A 13112-nucleotide genomic window follows, 5' to 3' on the forward strand; every position below is an offset into this window, starting at 1 on the left:
TTTTATAGCTTTCTAGGTGAAGATGGACCAAATCAAGCCCCCAAAGAATTTTTGTCTGTCTTGAGAAAGCATGAACGCCGCGCTGGACATTCTGCGTGCAGGAGGACGCGTTTCCGAGGCTACCGAGGAGGTGGCTCGGGTCATTGCTTCTACCACAATGAGCCGACCTCCCAGGTTGACCTCCAAGGGTACTAGACCTCCCAAGCCCTCCCGAAGCGGCCAAGAGAGCTCGGCTCCTTTCCCTTTTTAAGCCTCCAGGCCTCAGCGAACTGACAATACACAAGCTGCGGGGGATTCGGAGATTGCTGCCAAATTGGCTGAAGGTCCCGGACTTGTGAGGACGGATGATCTTCATTCTTCTGCCGATGTTTCAGTGGAGCTTTTGGAAACTGTCCCCATTGATGAGGTGGGCCCTGAGGACAAAAATGAGGCGAATTCGAAAGGACAGGATGCTCAAAAAATTCCTTCCGAGGTCGTCCCCATAAAGGAGGCTGTAACTGGGCCTACAGAGGTGGCCCCTCTACAGGGGTCGATGGTTGTTCCTCAAGGCGTGGCCAAAGGGATCGGGAGCAAGCGTCCCTCCCCTGCCGAAGAACTCGGCCCGACTCCCTCTTTGAAGAAAACCTGAACCTCCGGGAGCCCTGCCCCTCCCTTGCCTCCTTTGGAGAAAACCAAGGCTTCCGTGGTGCCTCTGCTATCTGCCCCGGATAATGATATATTAAATGCAGAAGACATCACGCAACAGTCTCCAGCAGGTGTCGTGGCAGAGATTTTGCGAGAGCGAATGTTCGGAGGAATCACAGATGCTTCAGACTCTCGTCTGCTGGCCTTGACTGGTCATTTAGCGGGCTTTACACGGGAGCAAGCAACCTTCCGTTCCTTACCACGAGAGGAGCTCGGAGAGAAGATCAGGGAGATGCTCCTGATGGTAAATTGTCCCTTTTGCTCTAACTTTGATTCTTTTAATTTCTTTATCCTTATGGACATTTTCTTTTCGCATTAGGCACTGGGCCTTTCCATGGAGGCAGATGCTCGTGACCTCTCTCTACGAGAGTCTGTCGACCGTAGGATTGAGGAGGCTCATCGAGATGAAAACCTATCTGCAACCATTGATGCCCGGGGCAACCTCGCTGCAGCCTAAGAGCATACTGCGTCTCTCCAGACGGAACTGTATGCTGCCTATGAGGCCTTAAAGAGGGCCGACGAGAAGACAGCTGATGCAGAGGAGTATGCCAAGTCCATGGAGGCAGAGTTGTTTAACACCCGAAGACTTCTTGAGGAATCTAATGAGAGGGCAGCTGCGGTTGAGGCTCGTTGCGATGGGGTTTTGAAGCAGCTGTCTTCTGCAGTAAAGGGCCTTCGCGAGAGGGATGAGGCTATAAGCCAGAAGGAGGAGATTCAGCGTCAGCTAGAGCAGCTGAAGGTAAAATTGGACTCCACATTGGCTCTGAAGGACGAGGCCTTAGCCCGCATCGTAGTTTTGAGGCAAGAGCTGAGTGGGCAAGCTGATAGCATCAAGGGTTTAACTTCGGCAGCAGAAGAGTTTAAACTTCAGAATCAACAACTATGACAACAAGTCAAGGACCTAGAGACGAGGTGCTCAGCCCTGTCTGAAGAGGCCAAATTAGCCGAGGATAAGGTCCGGCTGGAGATTGAAAAGCACTTGAAGGAGTATAAGGAGTCCCCTGAATTGAAGAAAGAGATCCAGCAGGCCTGTGAAGCTTACCTCCAAAATTACAAGGATTCTTCTGAGCTAAGAACCGAGATAGCCGAGGCCTGCGAGAGGCGACTTGCGGATTATAAAGCCTCGGATGAGATGAAAGAGGCCATATGGTATAAGGGTCTCCGCATGTTCGTCTCCGGCTTCAACCGAGGTTTAAGAGAGGCCAGGCATAATCCATCTGTCCCCTTGACCGTACTCCGAGCCAAAGAAGAGGATTCCGATGGTGAGATTGTGATCTACGGGGAGGATGATATGCCTTTGCCCAAAGGGACTTCTCTTGCTAAAGTTGGGCCTTCTGAGGCAGGATCCGAGCTGGATACAGAGGATGTGGAAGTCCTCAACCCTGAGGGAGGCGATGCCGAGCCTCAGAAGGAAGGTATAGGACTAGGAAGGGGAGGTGTTGGACCTCCAGGGCTGGAGATCGTTCCTTTTGTAAATGCCGGGGAGTCTGAGCGAGAGGAGGTCGGACCTCCCCTGGGTAGCAATGTAGACAACGTAATCGCAGATAGTGTAAATAGAGTGAGGGATAATATAGATACTAATATAACTGAGGGTGATGCCCCTAAGCATGTGAGTCCTTTGAGGACAATCTTTCCTTCCACAGAGTAGAAATAGACTGTAATTGTTTTTCCCTTTAATGATATTTTAGTTTTCCAAGTGTATGGGTGCTTTGAGTTATTTTACTTGTTATTCCTTTATTTATGATTTTCTTCTCCTCCTGGGGCATTCTCCCTGCAGGCCTTTTCCGAGCTGGACTAGCCTTATCCGTGAGCTAGGTTTTCAATGGCGGGCTGAATTTCCCACAGGCCTTTATGGTTTTATTTATGACTTCCTCATGATAGTAAATCTGATCATGTACCTCTTAAGGGGATAAGCAGGCTGACTTTCTGCTCTGAACTCCGTTCTACTATGGACCGAGGTTAGGACCTTGTCTGGCCGAGTCATGGGATTTTCCCTCGGCTTCACGAGGCTCTGTATCCTTCTATTTGTTTGTCAGACCTTCCGAGCTCGTTTATGAGTTTAATCCACAAGCGAGGACGGTTTGTCGTTACTTGGCGGTCTTCGGGTTATTACTCTCTCTTGGGCCCCACTGCCTTTTCGGTAGTTGTTTCATGAGTGGCGAGGGGGTAAACCCTTGAAGTCTCTATACACCTCAGGTCAGCACTCCAAGTCTAGAATATGCTGACACGTCCTTGATGATGTGAATGGGCTGGGCCTTGGTGATGCAGGATGCTTAAAGGTTTCTAAGCAATGGCCTGGCGTCATGGGCCGGGGCCCTGTTTGAGGCGAAGAAACCCAGCGGTCATCATCGATTGCCCCTCTACCTTCCTGTCAATTATTACCTGACTGTGCAGGTTTCCAGAATCATTATGACCGCGTTTGTTCACGTTCAGCTTTCCCCAAAAATTCTTTTCATCTTATTGTCGCCTCACTTTTCGAGTTTTCTCTATTCCTTTCTATCTTCAGCTTTCCCCTGTTCTTCGTGTACATTGTCATCTCTATTTTCTTATCTTTTTTCTGCGGGATGTGTAGTCTTTCTCTTTTCGTGAATAGCTTTTAAGAATCCTACTGCCGCTGGCCTAGTGCCTAGCATCACCCTGCTCAGAATTACAGCTTTACTTTTGGGATATATATGCTGGTATCCTTCCCTTACCTCCTGGAGTTCTTTAGTAATTCAGATTGGCTTTTCAATTGAGGACCTCTGGTCTCACCTTCCTCATGTCTTCTTTTTATACTATTTGCCTAAGCGAGGCTTTCATGTCTTCAAGGTGTCCCTTCAGTGTTCCACAAGCGGTTGAAGTTGTATTATGCAGATCGTCAGGCCGGCCCCCTCCCCTTGCTTCCTTCGGGAAGGAGGAGAAGACTTTTGTGGTGCTAACATTCACTTGTTCCATTGCCCTTCAGAATATCTCACCAATTTTCTGGTGTTGCCTTCACTTGTTCCATTGCCCTTCAGAATACCTTGCCGATTTTTTGTTGGCGCTTCGGGCAGGTGGATGGGTAATGATGCCGATCTCCCTGGGACTTTAACTCGAAGACTTATGTTTTTCATGAGATCGGCATATCAGATCTCAGCTCGTTCGTATGTATCGTGAATCACACCTCAAGACGGAGCTCAGCCAGCTTACGAAGTTGATTTTCCGAACTATAAGAATTCCTCTGAATCGAAAGCTAAGATAGTGGGGTAGGCGATAGTGATGTAAACGTAGATGATGATGTATCTGGGCATGTAAATCCTTTAAGGATAGCCTTTTATCCCGTAGTGTTGGTATTTGTGACATGCTGTAATGTGTTTTTCTTTTAATGAAATTTTTGTTTTGCGTTCATACTCGAACTATTCTTTCTTTATCATAAATGAAGTACTTAGATTGCTTGCTCCGTAACTTTTCTCGAGGGATCTGCTGTATTGCTTTCTCCTTCTTGCCCCTTTAATCGTTCAGAACTAGAGTTCATTCAGTCAACTGAGCTTTTGACTTACTTTTTTCCGAGCTGGACTAGCCGTACTCGTGAGCTCTGTCGCAATGATGGACAAGGTTGATCTTTCTGCCTTTAGCCTTGTTTTGACAGGAACTGGAGCTGAGGTTTTATCTGTTTCGTGCCATTAAATTTTCCTCGGGTTGCCCCCTTTACTGCCTCAATGTTTATTACATGAAGATTGAGGGAGTAAATCTCTATATTTCATTTATACTTGCACAGTTTTGGATTAGGCAATTTTACTCCGCTATTTTATTTGTGAGCTCGGATGTCTGGTCCCTCTCGGGGTGGTTCTTTGTCAGTCGGTGCAACTTAGTCTGTATGTTCCACTGGGAGGGGGAGTTCGGCCTTTGTCGTTTTCCCTCTTCTTGGGTTATTTTTGCTAAATGTCTGTTTGTGGCAAACTGGTTCGAGCTCTGTTTTCTGTTGTTCCCTCCACATTTAGCTTCCTTCTGTCTGAGTGTTTCATGTTGCAGTTTTATCCGAGCTAGGGACTCGGTCCTTGGTTCTTTGCTTAGGCTTTTATGCCTATAGCCCATGATGCTTCTTATGCCCCTGAGTGTTTTCCGGGCTCTTTGCTGTTTGGACTTCTCGAGGTCGGTGCCGCATATGATGTTCCTTGGCCGAACTTTTTCGCCCTTCCGAGCTCATTTTTTGAGGTCGGCGTGATGCTGTGGCGCTCTTGGTGATTGTGCTCCGCGCTTTTTTAGGAGGTCGGAGTCTGGTTCTTTTTTGGTAGCTTAAGATTCATCTTTCTCATGAGATTGGAACTGTATTTTATGAGTTGTCCCGGCACATGATATTGGGAATTTTCTCTCCGGGAGGTTATTAAGACCTTTTTCGACTGTTTTCGTTTTTCTGGGAGTTCTAGGGGATCCCAGTTTTCTTTGTTTTCCCGGGAGACCTTGGGGATCCCGGTCTTCTTTGTTTTCCCGGGAGATCTTGGGGACCCCGGTCTTCTTTGTTTTCCCGGGATATCTTGGGGATCCCGATCTTGTTTGTTTTCCCGGGAGAGCTTGGGGATCCCGGTCTTCTTTGTTTTCCCGGGAGATCTTGGGGATCTCGGTCTTGTTTGTTTTCCCGGGAGAGCTTGGGGATCCCGGTCTTCTTTGTTTTCCCGGGAGATCTTGGGGATCCCGGTCTTCTTTATTTTCCTGGGAGATCTTGGGGATCCCGGTCTTTTAATTTTTCTTTTAAGTTTGAAAGTAGCAATGTGAATTTATAGTAAAAGAAAGAGATTGGATCATAACAGCGTCTATTTTATTGCTTTATTTTGAAATACAATCTATCTTTTGTATTTAATAACATTTCAAGGAAAATACCTTTTAAGATGCTGAATATTCCAGGCGTGAGGTTCAGGGTTTCCTTGCATACCCTCAATTCGATATACTCCTGCCTTGACCACTTTAGCTATTCTGAATGGGCCTTCCCAGGTCGGTGCTAGCTTTCCTATCGCCGCTCTTTTTCCCGTAGCCTCCAGATTTCTTAGGGCCAAATCTCCTACCTTCAGGCTTCTTTCTCTGACCCTTTGATTATAGTAATGGGCAGCTCTTTGCCTGGAGCTTCCTCCCTGATTTCCTCAAGAGCATCCAGATTGCTTCTTAACTTGTCTTCGTTGGTGCTTTCACTGCTGAACTGAACTCGATGTGTGGGAACTTGTAGCTCAACTGGGACTACGGCCTCAGTGCCGAATGCGAGTGCAAAAGGCGTTTCCTTAGTGGACGTTCTGGGGGTAGTTCGCAGTGCCCACAGGATGCTGTTGAGCTCTTCTGCCCAATTTTCTTTTGCCCCATCCAGTCGTTTTTTCAATCCTTGGAGAATGGCTCGGTTGGTAACCTCTGTCTGGCCATTGGTTTGAGGATGAGCCACTGAGGAAAACTTATGCCATATTCCCATGTTTGTCGTAAACGCTCGGAAAGTGCTGCAATCAAACTGCCTGCCATTATCTGAGATAAGCACCCTTGGTATGCCAAATCTGCAGATAATATGCCCCCATACGAAATCTATCATCTGTCGAGCTGTGATCGTGGGTACTGCTGCATTTTGAGAAGTATTCCACAGCCACCACCACGAACCTTTTCTGCCCCGTGGTTTTGGAAAAAGGTCCCAGGATGTCTATTCCCCATTGTGAGAACGGCCATGGACTGGATATGCTGGACTGAGGAATGGCCGGGACATTGATGGCATTGGCAAACCTCTGACATACATCGCACCTGCTGACGAACTCTTTTACTTCTTTTTTTACAGTGGGCCAGTAATATCCTTGCCTGAATATCTTATTGGCCAGTGTTCCCGCTCCTTCATGAGCTCCGCACGTCCCTCTATGTATTTCCTCCATCACCTTTATTGCCTCTTCCGAGCTCATGCACCGAAGCCACGGGCTGGATTTTCCTCTTCGGTATAAGGTCCCCCTTACCGCCTGGTAATTAGCCGCTCGGGCTGCTATCTTTCTTGCTTCATCCTTGTTTTCGGGGAGCTTTCCTTTCTCTAAATATTCCAGGTACGGGGTCATCCAAGTCTGGGTTTGTTCCGCTTGTAATACCATGTTTGTTTTACTAAAAGCAGGCGTATTGACGTGTTGTATGTACACCTCATCAGGAAGCTGTTCTAATTCTTCTTTGGTTAACCGACTAAGCAAGTCTGCTTCTTCATTTTCCTCTCGTGGTATTCTTTGAAATTTGACAATAACTCCTCGATCCATGAGCTCGGCCTCTATCGCTTTCACCTTTGCCAGGTAATTCTGCATGGTTGGATCCCTGGCCTGATATGCCCCAGTTACTTGATTGATTACTAGTTGTGAGTCACTATTCACCTCGAGGTCAGTTGCCCCTACTTCTACTGCGACCAGCATCCCGTTTATTAGGGCTTCATACTCTGCTACATTATTGGAGGCTTTGAATCCCAAACGTAAGGCATAGCAAACCTTGAATTCTCCGGGCCCCTTAAGCATTATTCCAGCGCCGCTGCCTTCAGCGCCTGAAGCCCCATCTACATATAACTTCCAATTGAATTTCTGGGAGAGTTCTTCCTTTCTTTCCTCCCTTGACGCTCCTGAGGATGATTCTCCTTGTTTCTCATCGAATGTGCACTCCGCTATGAAATCAGCGAGGGCCTGAGATTTTATAGCTGTCCGAGGTCGATACTCTAGGTAGTAAGGGCCGATCTCCACAGACCAAGCTAACATCCGACCTGAAGTCTCCGGTCTATGTAAGATCTTCTTCAGGGGTTGATCTATCATGACAACTCCTTGGTGGCTTTCCAGGTAAACCCTGAACTTCCGGACTGCCAGCAGTAGAGCATACGCTATCTTCTCAATATTCAGATATCTGACCTCGGCATCTTTAAGCACCTTGCTGACATAGAAAACAGGCTTCTGCTCTCCTTCTTCCACCCTTACCAGTACGGCGCTAACTGCTTGTTCAGAGGCTGCCAGGTATATCAGAAGTTCTTCACCTTCTATGGGACTACTAAGCACATGAGGCGAGCTTAGATAACTTTTGAGTTCTTTGAAGGCTTCACGACAATCTTCTGTCCATTTGAAGTTTGGCACTTTCCTCAACTTTCTGAAGAACGGTAGACACTTTTCTGCCGACCGTGACATGAATCGATTGAGTGCCACTACTCTCCCGGTCAGTTGCTAGACGTCCCTTACACAGGTTGGTTCTGACATATTTAGTATGGCTTCTACTTTCTCCGGGTTGGGCTCGATGCCTTTCCCACTTACCATGTATCCCAGGAATTTTCCTCCTCTGATGAAGAAAGCGTACTTTGCTGGATTCAGCTTTATTCTATACTGATCTAATACCCCAAATACCTCCTTCAAATCTACCATATGCTGTTGGAAAGTTAGGCTTTTTACCACCATATCATCCACATACACTTCGACGTTTCTGCCAATTTGATTCTTGAAGATTTTATTCATCAGTCTTTGGTAAGTTGCCCCAGTGTTTTTCAGCCCGAAAGGCATGGCTCTGTAACAGTAAGTCCCATCTTCGGTTATGAATGAGGTCTTTTCTTCATCCGACCTGTCCATTGGGATTTGATGATAACCAGACATTGCATCCAAATACGACATGTAATCAAAACCGGCCGTAGAGTCGACCATTTTATTAATATCAGGGAGGGGATAACAATCTTTAGGGCAGGCCTTATTCAGATCAGTAAAGTCTATGCACATCCTATATTAGCCATTGGCTTTTTTGACTAATACAGGATTGGCTAACCACTGTGGGTACATAACTTCTCTAATAAAGCCTACCTCCTCTAGCTTCTGTACTTCCTCCTTGGTGGCCTGCTGCTTCTCCCTTCCTACTACCCTCTTTTCCTGCTTTACTGGTCTGGCTTCAGGGAGGACATTCAGTCTATGGGTCATCACCCCGGGGTCAATTCCAGGCATGTCCGAAGGCTTCCAGGCGAAGCTTGATGCATGACCTCGAATCAAGGACATCACCTCGGCTTTCTGCTCCTTGGTGAGGCCGGCGTTGAGACTGAAGGCTTTGTCTGTTTCCATTTCTGATAAGGAGAAAGTCTCCAGTTCCCCCACCGGCTCTGTCCTGGCCTCTATTTTCTCATCTCGGACCTCCAGGACTTCTGAATCCATCCTTTCCTCTGTTGAGCTCGGCTCTGCTACGGTAGCCAGGTACACTGCCCTTGCTTCCTCTTGACTTCCCCGAACTGTTCCCACCCCTGCTTCTGTGGGGAACTTCATTGCCAAGTATCTGATACTGGTAACGGCCTCAAAGTCAAACAGCACAGGCCTTCCCAGGATCGCGTTGTAGCTCAGGGGGAGTTTAGCTACCAGAAACACTGCATAATGGGTGCGAGTCCTTGGGGCTTTTCCCAAAGTAAGGGCTAGCTTTACCTTTCCTTCCATTGTCACTGGCGTTCCTTCTATCCCTTTAATCGGGGCCTGGTCTCGGATTAGTTGCTCTTCAGGAATTCCCATCTGCTGGTAGACTCGGTAAGGCAGCAGATTTACTTTGCTCCCATCGTCCACTAGAACCTTCTTTACCCTATAGTTGTGGATGATGGCCTCGATGACGAGGGCATCATCGTGGGGCATCTGAATGCCCTGAGCGTCTTCCGAGGAGAAAGAGATGGCTGTTGAAGAGTGTTCAACGACTTGCATGACCTCGGCGCTACTGTTTCCTTCTTCTCTGCTCCTCTTTTTCCCCTTTCGGCTCATCCGACCCCCCGTGCCTCCTACAATCATATGGATGGTTCCGCTGGACCCATCATTTGCTGGGTTAGCTCCCGTTCTTCGTGGCGTTTTGACTGTCGAATTCGGCGGAGGCCTCTGTCCTTTCGGCTTCTTCACGAAGTTCTTGAGGTGACCCCTCTTTATTAACCTCTCAATCTCGGCAATCAATTGAAAGCAGTTATTGGTATCATGGCCATGCGTGCGATGGTACTGACAATATTTGTCAGGATTTCATTGGTCTGCTTCAGCTCTTAGGGGCCTGGGCCACTGTAAGAACTCCTTATCTTGTACGGCTATGAGTACCTCGGCTCTTGAGGCATTGAGTGGGGTCGGCTTCTCTGGGACCCATGAGGGCCGTGATCTTTGTACTGGGTCCTGAGAAGGGAGGGGTCTTTGATCCCTGCGCTCCTAAGGTTGTTTATAGGGCTCGGGCCTTCTACCGTGCTTTCTCTCGTGTTTCTCTAGCCTTTTTTCCTCCGGTGCTTTTCCTTTATCTGTCAGTCCCCTAGCAAACCTGCTTGTTACCAAGGCATCGTCTTGCCTTATGTATTTTTTGGCCCGCTTCATCAACTCAGCCAGGGAGGTCGGAGGCTTCCTGCTTAATGAGCCAAAGAACTCGGCGGAGGTTGTCCCCTTCTGCATGGCCTCTACTGCCCTTCCTTCGTCGAGTTCGGGAATCTGGAGGGCTTCTGTATTGAAATGGGCGACATACACCCTGAGCGACTCTTCTCTCCTTTGCCTGATTGTTTCCAAGTAGCTCGTTTTCCTATCGGCAGGAATGCCAGCAATGAATCGGCTGATGAAACGAGTGGCCAAGTCTCCAAAACTGTTGATACTCCCAGCCTCCAGGTTATTAAACCATGCTCTTGCTGGGCCTGATAACGTCGTTGGGAATACCTTGCACATTAAAGCATCCGACAAAGTCTATAGCTCCATGAAGGTCTTGTAGTTAAGGACGTGTTCTCGGGGGTTCCCAGCTCTGTCGTAGGCAGCCATAGGTGGCATCATAAACTTCTTAGGTACGGTCTCCTGCTGCACCCATTTCGAGAAAGGAGAAGAGGCAGGCAGGCGAGTTTGATTCTGGTCCTTCGTTCTCAGCTCGACCAGAAGTTGTTCTTTCATCCTTTGCAGCTTTTGGTCTACGCTATCATCCTCTTGTCTGGGTCTCTTTTCTAGACGATATTCCTCCCCCTCTGCTTCACCTCCTATTTCCCTGGTGGTTCCGGCAGAATAGCTGTCGGCTTCGTCATTTTCTATCATCTCCCTCACCCTTCTCCCGTGAACTCGGGCCTCCGGTTCTTCGTCTCCCCCGATTCTCCTCTCTCTTTCTCCAATGTCACGGCTGTCGGTTTGAAGGTGGTTATGGGTAGGTCGGGGCTCATTTGAACGGGATTCTTCTACCACCGAACGTGCATTCACTGGGGTGCCAAGGCCCCTTTGCTGCATTATCTGCCCCAATCAGTGGGTGGTGCTTTGTAGCTGGAATGCGATAGTTTGGAGGTCCTAGTTGGATAAGGCCACTGCGGGCGCATTCCCTATCAAGCTTGGCGAAGGGTTGAAAGGAATGGGTGGTTGGTTATTGGTAGTCGTAGGACTAGAAAAAGAGAACTGCTGTCCTTCTTGGGCAGAGTTCAGGTCGTTGTGGGTGCTATTGTTTTCAGTGGGGTTAGCCATTGTGGATCTCAGTGGGTTTTGCAAGAATGGAAACTCCGGTGATGAAAAGATCAACCTCGTTTCCCACAGACGGCGCCAATTGATAATTTGGGATCCAGAAAAATAGGGTTTTACAGAGGTTTTTTGAATAATGAAAAACTTGCCCCCTTAGGGACCGTTCACCCCTCTTTATTCCTTTCCTTTCGTCTGTTATTGACGTACAACGGAGCTCTTGTCATTAGACCACGTGTCCCTGCCACATGGATACGGAGATACGAGGATATCAGATCCCTGCTCCATGCGTAACAACCTCTGATTCTGTGTGTGCACGTGCCAAGGGACCCACAAGATGAACGGATGGGTCTTACTCTGGGTTCCAGGTTGGGCCGGCCAGGCTGGGCCGGGTGAAGGGGACAAGATTGGGCTGAAGAGGGGCTCCCCTGCGGAGCTGGAGAATGGGCCATCCCGGTTGAGGCGTGTCAGGAGGGAGCCCGGCCTTACCATTTGAACGAACTAGACCTTGCTCATACTAAGGGCTCGAAGACGTCCGAGTAATGGGCCGATATCGTGGGCCTCGTCTCTGATTCAGACGAAGAAATCTCGCAGTCATCAATTGTATGGGCCGATATCGTGGGCCTCGTCTCTGATTCGGACGAAGAAATCTCGCGGTCATCATACAAAATACAAAAATATTTTAATTAAATAATTTTCAAATGAGATAAACTAATGAATTCTTTTAAACATCTAGGGACTGAATGGTAATTTTTCTTTCATTTACTAGAATTAATGAAAATTATATAAATATCCTTATACAATTTTCAAAAAGTTCAGGAGGCCCATGGCCCCCCTTGGCCTATTCGTAGGTCTGCGCCTGCCTATAAGTTCAATTTCATCATCATGGATAATGAAGAATTGTAAGAAGTTACTATTCTTGATGTCTGTAAGCTTGCTATTGATTCATTTATAGGGCCTGCATCTGATTAACTACCTCACGTACAAAGTTGGAGTTTGAAGGCACCACACAAGATCTTTGGTTATAGTCTTTCTACAATTCTTAACTACAAGGCACCCTTGCTACAATCTTCACTATACTCTATCAAGCCTTCAGCTTATAATTTGTTGCTTTTGCAATATCGCATTCATGAAGAAAAAAGTCTCATGAAATTCATTTTCTACCTTTTGTTGCTAGTATAATCACATGGAAAGCTATTGGGAATGAATCGAAGATGTACTAGCAAGCAAGGAGCATCTTCTAAAGAACACAAACTTTACCATGCCATCTATGCTTCTCTCTTCACTTATAATTGTCATCCAAGTGTCATGCGAGCTTTTTGTGAGTATTAGAATGCTTTAACCAACACTCTTTGTGCTCTTAGTGGGGAAAAATTGATAGGGTGTATATTCTGCTTATTTAATGCTTATTTTTTCTCGTGAAATTGGGGTTGAGTATGTTAAATTATGGGTATTTCTTTCCTTTCTCCAATATTGACAGATTCTATACTATTTGGAAGGAAAAGCCCTTAATTGAAAAGTTTAGGCAGAAATTAGAGGAAGACTTGCAGAGACAAGATTTTGGGCAAAGTCGACTTCTTACCAGGCAGGCCTCTCGCAGATTTGACCTTTTACAAGGTGCACTCTTGCAAAGCAGACCTCAACAGATCTAGTCAAACCTCCCGCAACACTGACCTCTTACTAAGCAAGCTTCGTGCATTAGACCATGGTCACGAGTTATGGAGTATCATAGGATTTTCGAGCATGATTGGAGAAGGCCAATTTGGAAAAGGATGGTTTTACAAAGGCTGATTTTATAGGATTTGTGAATTTCCCTTTTAAAGGGATGTTCATTTTCTTCTTTTTTAGTTTAGGTTTCCCGTTTAAAAAGAGGAAGCTTCTTTATAATTGAAAATTGAGAGTTTTCAAAGTTCGAGAATTTGAGAATTCTGTCATGAGCTCCAGTAGCTAAACTCCTTTATCTAACTAGGGAAGTTTTCGGGGTGTAATTTGCATAGATTGTAAGATCAATCTAGCTTAATCTTTCCTTCTCATTTCTGGTTTCTATGT

The sequence above is a fragment of the Manihot esculenta genome, chromosome 4 (assembly GCF_001659605.2).
Source record: "Manihot esculenta cultivar AM560-2 chromosome 4, M.esculenta_v8, whole genome shotgun sequence".
Classification (NCBI taxonomy): Eukaryota; Viridiplantae; Streptophyta; class Magnoliopsida; order Malpighiales; family Euphorbiaceae; genus Manihot; species Manihot esculenta.